This window comes from Leptodactylus fuscus, chromosome 3 (genome assembly GCF_031893055.1).
Source record: "Leptodactylus fuscus isolate aLepFus1 chromosome 3, aLepFus1.hap2, whole genome shotgun sequence".
NCBI lineage: Eukaryota > Metazoa > Chordata > Amphibia > Anura > Leptodactylidae > Leptodactylus > Leptodactylus fuscus.
The window spans coordinates 78509610-78522683 of NC_134267.1; the positions used below are offsets into that span (position 1 = coordinate 78509610).

Below are 13074 nucleotides of genomic sequence, written 5' to 3' on the forward strand. Positions count from 1 at the left end.
GTGCTTCCTCTGAAGGTTTGTGTGATGTGTGGCGGAAGGCTGAATCCCATAGACCCCTGGAGGTGGAACAGATGTGTCATTCATGGAGTCATCTGGAAATGGGGCCAAACTTTCTGTCCTAGGAGTGGTTCCCAGGTAGTGAATAGGCCGGGATGCCACGGTGGCCCGTGCCCCCATGTTAACAGGGCAACTAGCTTGCAAATGTCCAGGCCGCCCGCACCCAAAACATCTGCGCTCTAGCATTCTTCCAGTAGGTCGTTGTCTAGGGACAGGGTTGTTCATAGCTGGAGGCCGATGGGCTGGGGCAGGGGTAGAGGGGGAATTGTAATCCTGAGGCCGGGCACGAAAGGTGGTTGGCTGGCTGAAGGGTGTCTGGCGGACTGTGGTAGTTTTCCGCTCCTCTGCAAACAACCTCTTCCACTGCGGCTTGATGGTCAGGCCCTCATCTGCAAGAGAAGCAGCTTGCTCAACTGTGGCTGGGTTCCGTTCCAGCACCCACTCACGGATCTCAGCGGGGCACTGGGAAAAGAACTGTTCCTTAAGTATGACTTGGAGGATCTTATCGACTGTGACAGCCTCCTCTCCTTCTAGCCAGCGCTTGCATGCTTGCTTCAACTTGTGGGCGAACATGTGGAAGGAGCTTCCCCCATTGTAAGACAAAGAGCGGAACTGAACTCGGTAGGTCTCTGGAGTGACTGCATAATACTTCTGCACCGCTCTTTTAATGGCCTCATAGTCCCGCTGATCACTAGGGTCCATGGCTCTGAGAGCTTCCGCAGCCCCATCTCGTAGGTGCCCCACCAGATACCGGACCCAATCCTTCTCTGGGACTTCCATCAGGTGGCACTGGTGTTCGAAATCCTGAAAATATCCATCAACATCCCCAGCCGCTTCCTCAAAGGTCTTGAAGTGTTTATGGGAGACATATGGTGGTTCTCTCACTGTTGGGCTGGGGGTCGACGTTTGATTATAATTCCTCATAGTTATCTCAGCCATTCGCATTTCATGCGCCATTCTTTCCTTTTCATGCGCCATTCTCTGTTCCTCCTTCTCCGTTTCCTGAGCCCTCTGTAATGCTCTACTCCTTTGCTCTGCAGTTGCTCCTAGCCCCAGCACTGCCAATTCCTCCTCATACAAAACAACCCATCTGCTCTTTTGGGTCTGTACCTGCCACTCCTGTATCTCTACTGTCTCCTGGGGGCAGCCCTCCTCATGGTCGCTTTGCAGGGTCATCTCCTCCAGTGCCTCGATCAGTTGCTCTTTCGTTCTTCCCTGGTAACTCAGGTTTAGTTCCCGGGCCCTTACTTGTAGACTTGCCATAGTCCAGTTCCTGTATTCTGAGGTTGTGGCTCCATTAATCGCTGAGCTGCTGTAGTCCATCTCGCTGTCCGCTGTTGATCCCACCGCTGCCACCAGTTGTCACGGAGCAAAGGTATACGTCTTCCTCCGGATGGTCTTTTGAATCAACAGGGACGCAAGAGGTCGGGAGACAACAGCAATTTATTGTAATCCACAAAGTTAGTAGCCGGCGGCGGTCACATCAACCGTAATAACAATAAGTCCACAGAAGTCACAATCCAATGATAGCTTTGGTTCCTTGGTCCTGTAACTAAATTCTGGCTCTCTGCAGAGCTGTGCACAGGCCGGCTAACACATACTAACTGCTAGCTATATACTATATACTAAACTGTTACACCTATACCTGGGGGTGGGAAGGGCTGAGCCACAGATCCTTCCCCCCTCACCTATGCCAAGGAGAGCAGACTCCCTGTCTACTATGGACAATGCACCATCCAACATCTTCTTGGAGACACTGATCAGATTATCTCCACCCATTGTCCTCACTAGTTAGAGGTATTTGCATACAATGGGCTAACACACTAGACCCGAATCAGCCAACTACACACTGATGTTTACAACAGGTTAGAGAATACATTCCACATGAAATATATATTACACATTGCCTATAGTATAGACTCTAACCATCCCGTGACAGACACCATCTGCAGCAAGATGATGCTGCAGCTCTTTGGAGGTGGTCTGTGGATTGTCCTTGACTGTTCTCACCATTCTTCTTCTCTGCCTTTTTGATATTTTTCTTGGCCTGCCACTTCTGGGCTTAACAAGAACTGTCCCTGTGGTCTTCCATTTCCTTACTATGTTCCTCACAGTGGAAACTGACAGGTTAAATCTCTGAGACAACTTTTTGTATCCTTCCCCTGAACAACTATGTTGAACAATCTTTGTTTTCAGATCATTTGAGAGTTGTTTTGAGTAGCCCATGATGCCACTCTTCAGAGGAGATTCAAATAGGAGAACAACTTGCAATTGGCCACCTTAAATACCTTTTCTTATGATTGGATACATCTGGTTATGAAGGTCAAAGCTCACTGAGGTTACAAAACCAATTTTGTGCTTCAGTAAGTCAGTAAAAAGTAGTTAGGAGTATTCAAATCAATAAAATGATAAGGGTGCCCATACTTTCGCACGGTCAAATTTTGGTTTAATGCATATTGCACATTTTCTGTTAGTACAATAAACCTCATTTCAATCCTGAAATATTACTGTGTCCATCAGTTATTAGATATATCAAACTGAAATGGCTGTTGCAAACACCAAAATATTTAGAACAAAAAATGATTAAGATTAATAGGGGTGCCCAAACTTTTTCATAGGACTGTATAGTGTACAGAGTCAGATCCATATGGCCCCGTACATTGTATACTTCCCAGGCTGCGCTATTGCATCTTATCACCCTTCCTCTTCCATAGGAGCAGAGTTGCACTTCCCAGAAAACCCATATAAAGTGCACCTTTCATTTCAAACAATTCTTTGTGAGTCACTAGAATAAAGAGACTGTGGCACCCTGCTATGCGTTGTGTACCTTTGGCTCCTGTTGGCTACTTTTGGCTTCCTTTGGAAGTGAAGACATTGCATTGCCATGACTTGGAAGATTTGGCTTAATCAATCCCTTTACTGAATACATTCTCACTTCACATTAAAGTTAATCTGTCACTACATGACAGTATTAAAATATGAGCCAGTCCTGCTATTACATTCTGAGCTTACTTGTAAAGAATGTTTTGTTACGTGTTTTATGCTGATCCACTTGTGCATATTCATCAGAGGATTCTATAAAATGGAAATGCCATAGCTGACATACCATGGGGGAAAGAATCCGAAAACAGCCTGCCAGTACCTTACTGGCTTCTATATTGAAAAAACTTTATATCTTATGTCCAGAGATATTAGCTTTTATTAATTATATTACTCTTAGTTGGTTAATGCATATTTTAGGGAAAGAAAAAAGCCTGAATGGAATGGATTCTTACTATAGCACACTATTGTTCTAGGACTTATTCTTACACCAGTGCTTGGCATCATTTCAAGCCAAAGTTAGAAGTGAGGACTACACAGAGGTAAGGTATAATGGATAGATTTGCAGTCTGGGAAAAAGAGCTACTGCATGCCTGTGCTAAATGACTTCAAGATCTGATAACCTGTTCCTCACCAATGGCAGAGAAAAGGTTAATATACTGTAATCATCCCCTTGGTGATGTTGACGACCTGGCACTAATGCCTGAGATCAGAGTCCTCACTGACAGTGGGCATGTAGAAAAACTGAGGCCCCCTTTCCCCTCAGACTGAGCCCCTGCCTTCCTCACTTAGATGTTGCTGATAGTCCTGTACTGTATTCTGTATGTCTCTGGGAGGCAGGGACTCCAAGCATTATAGATAACTATACAGCTAGGAATCCCTTTTCCAGCAAGGTCAGACCAGTAAATCCGGTGAACATACGGACTACGTTTCATGGATGAAACTTGGTTGTGCGATTGTAGCTTTATATGAAAGAAATTTTCTGAGAGAAGTCCTCAGTAGTTGATACCTTTTTTTAATGGCTAACTCAAAAAGTTTTTTGATGACATATCGAGCTTTCGGGACTACTATAAAGGTCCCTTCATCAGGATGGTATAACACAATGTCTGAAGGTAGGCATATATATACAGAGAAATGGATATATACATATCCACTGGCTAACACGGTACAAGGATATATATTTTTTCTTTTACAAAATGTAGCTTTATAGTAATTGTTTCCCTGCTTAAATAACAACCTCTTAGCATTATTATGCCTCCATATAATTTATCTCCATTACTGCGCATTTCACACTCCTCTATGGCTAAATAATAATCCTTAAGGCCAGGGCCCTATGTAGCAAATATGCCGTCATTTTGCCACAGTGTTTTAAAGTCCCTGTAAAGTGGATGGGATTCTGGCTAATAATCTGCAGCGGAAACGCAGTGATTTAAAAAACATGTTTTTTGCAAATCACAGCATGTCAACTATATCTATGGAAACGCTGGTGGTTTCCATATAGGAATAATAAAAAAAGAAAGTCAGCAGAGGAAAACCTTCTGTGGACTTTCTGGGAAAAGCACTGCTGGGAAAAATCTTGATGCTTTTCTGCCGTGGTTTTTTTGCAGCACTTTTTGGCTACAGCCTAGAAATTGTAATAGGTGTATTTGTACTTATCCAGAAAAAGCAGTGCAACCTGTGGTCACACATTGCTGCGCTATAGGTGCTTTCACTTATAAGTAAGGGGGAATTCACACTACCGCCGCTGTCTGCCTCGGGGTGTCAAATGAATGGGTTTTAAAGCTGACCATCGGCAAGCTGTCCCTTGTCTAATTTCACTGGGGTTTACGATGGAGACCCCGGGGCAGACAGCGGCGATAGTGTGAATGACCCCTGAGTGAAACACCACTTAGTTATAGGCAAAACTGCACAACCAGTACCCTTACATAATGTGGTTTCCAGGTGATTTTTAGGCTGAGGACCCACGTTGCAGAAACGTAGCTTTTCTTGTTGCATATTTTGCTGCCAAGAGTGGCCACAAAAGGAATAGGAAATATATAGGAAGTCCTTATACTCTGCTTAATCCACCGCTCGCAAAAATAATAAGGATACGTACACTAATTATTTACCTATAAAATAAACGTAGATAGGTAAATGTAAGAGCACTTACATACCATTTGAGTGCTAGGAATATTATCAGAGGGCCCCCTCTAGCATCTCTGGGATACACAATGTACTGATAGGAGCATATAAGGGAGCCTTCACAAGATGTAACGCTGCGCTCATTCTGATCATAAAAACACGTTCAGAATGAGCGCAAGCAGCTCCCATTGACTTGAATGGGAGCTGGCATACGTGCGCTCCCCATTGAAATCAATGGGAGGCTTTTTTCCCTATGCTTTCAATGTATTAGATTAGAATGAGCGCAGTGTTACATCGTGTGAAGGCTCCCTAACTCCTTAAAGTGCAATATTAGAGTAAGCTAACCACTAGATTCTGTCTAGATGGCTTGGATACTTTTCCACAATTCCATATAATGGCAGGGATCCTTCCTGGCTGACGTCCACCATTACTGAAAAAATCTACAGCAAAAAAAATTTCATTTCTGCAAAGTGGGGCCTCAGTCTAAAAGTGTACCAAAACACACTTGAAAAATGTGCATTTGTTATATTTTTTTGTATTTAGTGAATTTATTTAGTATTTAGGGAAAAACTGATTAAGGCTAAGGGCTAGTTCACATGGGGCAAAAAGGTCAGGATTTTGATGCGGAATTGGAGTCAAAATCCTGCCGCCTGCCATTGAAATCAATGGGAGCCGGACATTATCTTTTTCCGCGAGCTGCCCTTTCTTCAGGCGGATTCGCCGTCCACCTCGCGACACCACCCTCCACACTAGGCCCATTCATTTATTTGTTTTGCTCAATGTGGGAATAAGATTAAATGGAAACGCATTCACTTTCTGGGACTGTAGAATGCAGCCTTTTTTTCCAGTTGTGTTTCCGCAAACATCTAACACACTGCATTGCTGCAAGGTGTGTCCTCAGCCTAATGAGTTCAGGCTTCTTTGTGTGGATGGCAAAAGTTGAAATTGTAATATTTTGTAATATTTAAAAAAAAAGACAACATCACCAAAATGTCTTAAAAATATATTTAACATAAAAAGTGATTTAAACAATAAGTCTTTTTCTGGTGACTCATTCCCTTTAAGTTCTTGCTTCCCAGGAAGAGGAAGATGGCAGCAAGTACACAGTGCTTGGTGGAGGAACAAGAAACTAAAACTAAGCAGATAAAAAAATCTTATAAAAATGAACTAGAATGTTTTATGTGACACTGACATTTCATCATGAAGAGAACTAATGTACTTAATGACTGTCGGTAATGAGGCAGAGATGTGTAATCCTGTGGTTATGGTGGTGATTTAGCAGCTCAAGCATGTTGCTGAATTGTTATCTAATGGCCTGTTCCATCTTGACTTCTGAATGCTGTATTAATGTAGTAATAGCAATATATTCTCTCGTAAAGCAGTGACACCAGTTATAAGTGGTTACAGCATCAGGGAACCGTTTACAGTAACGCTGACTACATCGCCAGTCAGACACAAACCAGCCACATCTGACATGTTACATTTCAGTATTCTGTTTATTTCCATTACTTTTATATTGCCATCGTATACACAGCACTGTACAGTGTAATCTGGGAGATAAGTGGAATAATATTGTACCACATATTTACCTAGACAATAAAATTGCATGTAGAGGTTCAGAATTCCCATTCACCCCGCCAAAAGAATCAGGTCTCTAACACTTGCCTCCAAATGGAGGCAAATAAATATGTATTTTATATATATATATATATATATATATATATATATATATATATATATATATATGTATAGCATTTCTAATTCCAAATCCATGTGGTGGAATTTAAAGAAAATTGAGCCTATGTAACCTTCCACAATATAGTGTCTGGTAGATCTCTTCTTTATATACTACTAGCTTTTACCCGCGACTTCGTCCACAGAACCCTGACCCCCTGCGGGACCCACCTGGAGCGGTGCACAGGCTTGTTCCTTTGCCTTGTGTCCGCAGCGGGCCCTTCCTACACCTGTGGGTCCCTCCTGTCGCCCGCCACCCCCCTTTCTCCCTACCCGCTTCCCCATGTAGTCACTCCTTCCCCGTGCCCCTCAGGAATGTGCCCCCTTCCCCCCCTAACCCCATGCCCCCTTCTCCCGTGTTACCTACTCCGTGCCCCCTTTTTCCCCCTACCCCATGCCCCCTTTCCCCATCTTACCTACCCCGTGCCCCCCCCCCCCACCCTGCGGCCCGCTGGAACTCTTTACCTCTTCTTCCTCCTGGTGCCCACCACCCCCCTTTTTCCCTACCTGCTTCCCCATGTGGTCACTCCTTCCTCCTATCCCATGCCCCCTTCCCCCGTCTTACCTACCCCATGCCTCCTTTTTCCCCCACCAGACCCTGCCCACCGTGTGTCCCCTTTCCCCCTACCAACCTGTGGCCCCGGCCTCACCACAGCCTGGGCTTCCCGTGCACCGATATTCCGACTTGTAGTGTCCAGAGATGGCAGACGCTGCGGGACAGCTGGCCGAACCAGCGTTCCAGAGCGTGGCGCAGGCGACCCCCTGTCTGGCCGCGGCAGAGTACTGCGGTCCCATGGTGAGGCCATGTTGGTGTGGACGGCGGCTGGACGATAACTCCGCCCACATAGAGAAGCGGCACCCAATCAGGTGAGCTGCTGAAGGGGCTGGGATGACGTCATCCCAGGTCCTACAGCGTGCCAGGTTCTGCAGCGAATTGAACCGTGAGAAGCACCGGGCACGGGAATTCCATGTAGTCTATCGTTCAATCCGGGACCCAAAGTATGTATGTGCGCATTTTCAGACAAATCCGTTCGCCCGTGTAGGTGTGATTGAGGAACAAACATCCAAACACACATACTTTCACCTTTATAATATTAGTAGGCAGCGCCGCAGCTCCCATGAGGCGACCTGAAGCGACCGCTTCAGGCGGCGCTATGCCAGGGCCTCAGGGAGGGCGGCATTTTTGCTTACCTAAGCCAGTCCAGGACAAGCTGTTCTGGACTGGCTTAGCACTGAGCGGTGGTTTGGGGAGGCCACTGGAGCAGCGATGACCCAGCAGCCTCCCCTCATGCTCAGGCAGAGAGCAGGTCCTCTCCGTGCCTGCTCTCTGCCTGCGAACGGCGCTAAGCCCCGCCCCCTCCTTCCGGGGGGGGGGGGGGGGGGCTTGCTGTAGTTCGCAAAAGGGGTAGGTTCACCCCTGTTAGTAGGATATTTTTTTTATATATTCTTCATATACAGAGAGGACTAGTAAAAGTTAAAATTCCAACAGATGAGGTAGCAGCAGTGGTACTATAGAGCATTGATCTGGAGGGGGGAGGCGAACTCACCCAAGCTGTATAACATAGTGACAGACAACATTTTTTTTTATGCAATGCCCCTCCGCCTTAACTTACTTAGTACCTTTTAAGAGGCTGCAAGGACAAATCCAGTAATGGGCGGGATCACTAGTCAGTGATAGAGGGAGGGGCTAGGCTTAAGCGACGTTCACACTGCCGCTGCTGTCCGCCCCAGGGTGTCCGTGGTAAACCCTGGGGAAACCGGACAGCAGACGCAGGGCCGCCGATAGGCCAGTACTACTGCTACTGGCGTCAGGGGCCCGGCCAAATTTAAAAATGGGGGGGGGGGCCCGGGCCCCCTGGTGCAGGCAGCAGTCATTGTATGTCCTGTTTGTTTCAACTCAGATCTGCGTCCAGAGGACGCAGATCTGAGTTGAACACATACGTGGCTGAAGCAAGGAGCTGACACAGGTCAGCCCCTCGCTTCGCCGCTGCCGCCTCTCTCGCTGACACATATGCGGCTGGCTCAGCCGCATATGTGTCAGCGAGAGAGGCCGCAGCGGCGAAGCGAGGAGCTGACACAGGTCAGCTCCTCGCTTCAGCCGCATATGTGTCATCGTCAGCGAGAGAGGCGGCAGCGGCTCAGCCGCATATGTGTCAGCGAGAGAGGCGGCAGCGGCGAAGCGAGGAGCTGACACAGGTCAGCTCGCTTCAGCCGCTGAAGCAAGGAGCTGACCTGTGTCAGCTCCTCACTTCGCCGCTGCCACCGGCTACCCGGCAGTGTAGACGCGATGTGATGACGTCACATCGCGTCTACAACTGTGCGCCAGTAAGAGAGAGAGGCGCGCAGAGAGCAGCGGGGGAATGAGGAAAAGGTAAGTGTAATGTGGATTATGTGGAACGTGAAACTGGGGGCAGATGAAGGAGAGGACGGCATGACACTGGGGGCAGAGATGGAGGGACATGAATCTGGGGGCAGAGATGGGGGGACATGAATCTGGGGACAGAGATGGGGGACATGAATCTGGGGGCAGAGATGTGGAGACATGAATCTGGGGGAAGAGATGGAGGGGACATGAATCTGGGGGCAGAGATGTGGGGACATGAATCTGGGGGCAGAGATGGGGGGACATGAATCTGGGGGCAGAGATGGGGGGACATGAATCTGGGGGCAGAGATGTGGGGACATGAATCTGTGGGCAGAAATGGAGGGGACATGGATCTGGGGGCAGAGATGGGGGACATGAATCTGGGGGCAGATGAAGGGTGTATATGAAGCTGGGGGAGAGACGGAGGGGGGACATATAATTTACGGGTGACTGTAGGAGGATTATACAGTGTGCGGGCACATGAAAAATTAATGAGTGGGCGGAGTCAACATAACAGTGGGTGGGGCTATCCCTCTTTTGGTTCTTCAAAAGTTGGGAGGTATGGGTACAGGGGGCAATGGAAAGATGTTAGAGGGTGGACGGGGGGGATTGTTGGGCCATCGGGTGTGCAGCACTGCGGAGAGGGAACTGGGGCAATAATATATAATATATAAGTTTTTAGCTGGAGAATAATAATGATGTAGGCTGCTATACTACTAGCATAGCAGCCTGTTTGGGGGTGGGACTTTCACTTTAAAGGAGTATTCACGTTGCGTTTTTGGCCTCCCTTGCCGGGATACGTTGGTAACCAGTCACAATCAGCTCCCCACTTATCCCTGCACGGAGAACTGCAGGCCCCCCTTTCTTTTAATGGCCAGTTCTTCGTGCAGGGATAAGTTGACAGCTGATTCTGACTGATTCTGACTGGTTACCAACGTATCCCGGCAAGGGAGGCCAAAAACGCAATGTGAATAAGCCCTGAGGATTTATTAGGAGGGCTCTTATAGATGGTGTTGGCTGTCTATAGGCGCTGTCACACGTAGCAGATTTTACCTGCAAATAGAATCTGATTAAGCCTTGTAATGCTGCTAAATAAAGGGAAATGTAATACAGAATTGGTGTGTCGCAAAATAAGGTCGTTTTAAAATGGCGGGGGGGGGGCAGACACTTAGGCTGTCTGGGACCCCAAAATTCCTGATGGCGGCCCTGAGCCGCTTGTGAGCGGTCGGCTTTAAAACCCATTCCGTTTTTTTTCCGCAGACACAAAGTCCTCCATGTAGGATTTTGTGTCCGCAGAAAAAAAACTGCGTTTCTGTAGGTAAAATTGACATGCTATGATTTTCAAAAATGCAATAATTTTCAAAAACACAGCTTTCCCACTGTAGATTTTTTTTCCTGCAATGTGTCCATGTACTGTAAAATGCTGTGTTTCCATAACATGGGGCTATGAAGATTTTTTTTTAGATTATAAGGATGCGTCACTGTTTATTGGGTAACAAAAAAAACCTTAACAAAAGGAAATGTATAAGTTAACACACAATGCAAGACTGTTCATGGGATATTACAAAAAGGGTTTCATTTTTTAAATGGGGTCACTTCTTGGAACTCTCCACTGCACTGGCATCTTAGCAGCTCTGCAATTGCATCTTCATCCACATATGGGGTGTTTCCGTACACAGAAGAAAGCAGCTCTGCAATTGAAACATAGTACGTGAAAACTGTTCATCAAAACCTGCCCTTTAAAAGCCAAATAACGCTCATTTTATGGCAAGCCCCAAATTGTACCCATGCAACAGTTTATCACATATGTCATATTTCCATGCTTATGAGAAATAGCATAATAATTTTTTTTCTTTAACCCCTTGCAAATATATCCTACTAATATTATAAATGTGAAGGTTTGTGGATTTGGATTTTTGTGGGTTTGGATGTTTGTTCCTCCATCATGCAAAAATGACTGAACGGATTTGCATGAAATTTGCCAGGTTTGTGGGTTTGGATTTTTGTGGGTTTGGATGTTTGTTCCTCCATAACGCAAAAATGGCACGGATTTGCATGAAATTTGCCACATACATAGACAGGAACCCCGATTAAAACATACGCTACTTTTTATCCCGGTAAATGACATCACTACTCGACCACAGTGAAGGAATGTAGGTTCACACAACACTAATGGACCTGTGATGACATCATCACAGGTCCTTGAGCCATTCTAGGATAGGATCATGCTAGGCAGTGGGCGGAGCTACATGCTATTTTGTGGGCGGAGCTATATAGGATGAAGCTGGACAGTGTGAAAGCTGATGAAAATGGAGTCTCATGGAAGATCAGGAGATTACAGAACATGCAGGATGTGTGTGGGCAAGAGGAGTATATCGGGTGTAGAGTTTCAGTGAGCACGATGGGGAATGTGTTGTTGTGCCTCTGATCGAGGAAGGGGCAGAACTTAGGCACATTTCAGCAACATCCGTTCAGCCCTTTGTAACACAGAAGCTGCTCAGACAGTCACATAACAAAACCCCTGTAATCACTATTGCCCGATGTAGTAGATGCTTACGTGGCGCTGTAGCACACCTCTGTAGGCTCTCCATATGCAAACATGTACATACAGCAGGTTATCCTACGCATATGCAGCAAAGTAGCAGAGCCAAGACGCGGGAGCAGGCTGATCGAACTTTGGCACATTTCAGCAACATCCATTCAGCCCTTTGTAACACAGAAGCTGCTCACACACGGACATAAGAACACCCCTATAATCCAAATGGCCAGATGTAGCGGAGCTTAAGCATCGCTGTATCACAGCTCAGTACGCTCTCCATATGCAGAGATGTACATACAAATGAGTATGCTGCGCATATGCTGCAATGTAGCAGAGACACGGGAGCAGGAGGATCATCCACAACAGCAATTGGATAAATATAAGTGGCTCAGCGCCAGCACCAACTTGCAGACGAAGTCGCGGGCATATGCTAGTAAATTATAGGGCTAAAAATCATTAACCCCTTCCCAACATCCGCAGTGGCATTATATATTGTATTACAGTATGGTGGCTCAGTGGTTAACACTACAGACTCGCAGCACTGAAGTCCTAGGGTCAAATCCTACCAAGGACAACATCTGCAAGGAGTTTGTATGTTCCCCCTCTATTTTCATGGGTTTCCTCTGGGTACTCAGGTTTCCTCCCACACTCCAAAGACATACTGATAGGAAAGGTAGATTGTGAGCTCTGTATAAGAAGGTGACTGACAACCTCCGTAAAGCGCTGCGGAATATGATGGAGCTATACAAATAAGCATAATAAATATTATACAGCAGTGATCCATGCTAGTGCCTGCATGGGCACTGCTATTTTGATGAGGATCACCATCACCCGGAACAAAATACGGGGCTTACTGTCCATTGCATGACACACGGGAGACTATTGAAGGCTCCCAGGCTTGTCTGGCTATGATTTGTATAACAAGCTGCTTTATGCATCCTTTCATACAAATGCTGTTATTTTGTAATGCATTGCTTAGTGATCAAACCCCCTGAGGTTCAAGACTCCCTAGGGAGTCTAATAAATGCAATATATGAAAAGAAAAAGAAGTTTAAATCACCCCCTTTCCCTAGAATACATATAAAAGTTTAAAAAAAAATACTATGAAAAACATACACATTAGGTGTCCCTGTGTCTGAAAATGCCCAGTCTAAAAACTTCTAAAAATATTTTTCCCATTTGGTAAATGCCATAGCAGGAAAAAAAAAAAATCAAAAGTGCCGATCCGCCGTTTCTTTGCTGTTTCCTCTCTGATAAAAAGAATTTGCCAAAATGGTATAACTAAAAAGTACACCTGGCCTCGAAAAAAAAGACACCCTATGCATCCCCACACACAGAAATATAACAAAGTTATGGATGTCAGATAACACAGCCCACCAGCAAGTGTTATGTCCAGCTAAATTCTCACTTGGGTATGGGTCAAGCACTTTATTTATAA

The 13074-nt window shown here is 46.0% G+C and overlaps 1 pseudogene; it reads left to right on the forward strand.

Moving 5' to 3' along the window:
* The first annotated feature begins 8727 nt into the window (after positions 1–8727).
* LOC142198716 (small nucleolar RNA SNORA17) lies at positions 8728–8839 on the forward strand (annotated as a pseudogene).
* The last annotated feature ends 4235 nt before the right edge of the window (positions 8840–13074 follow it).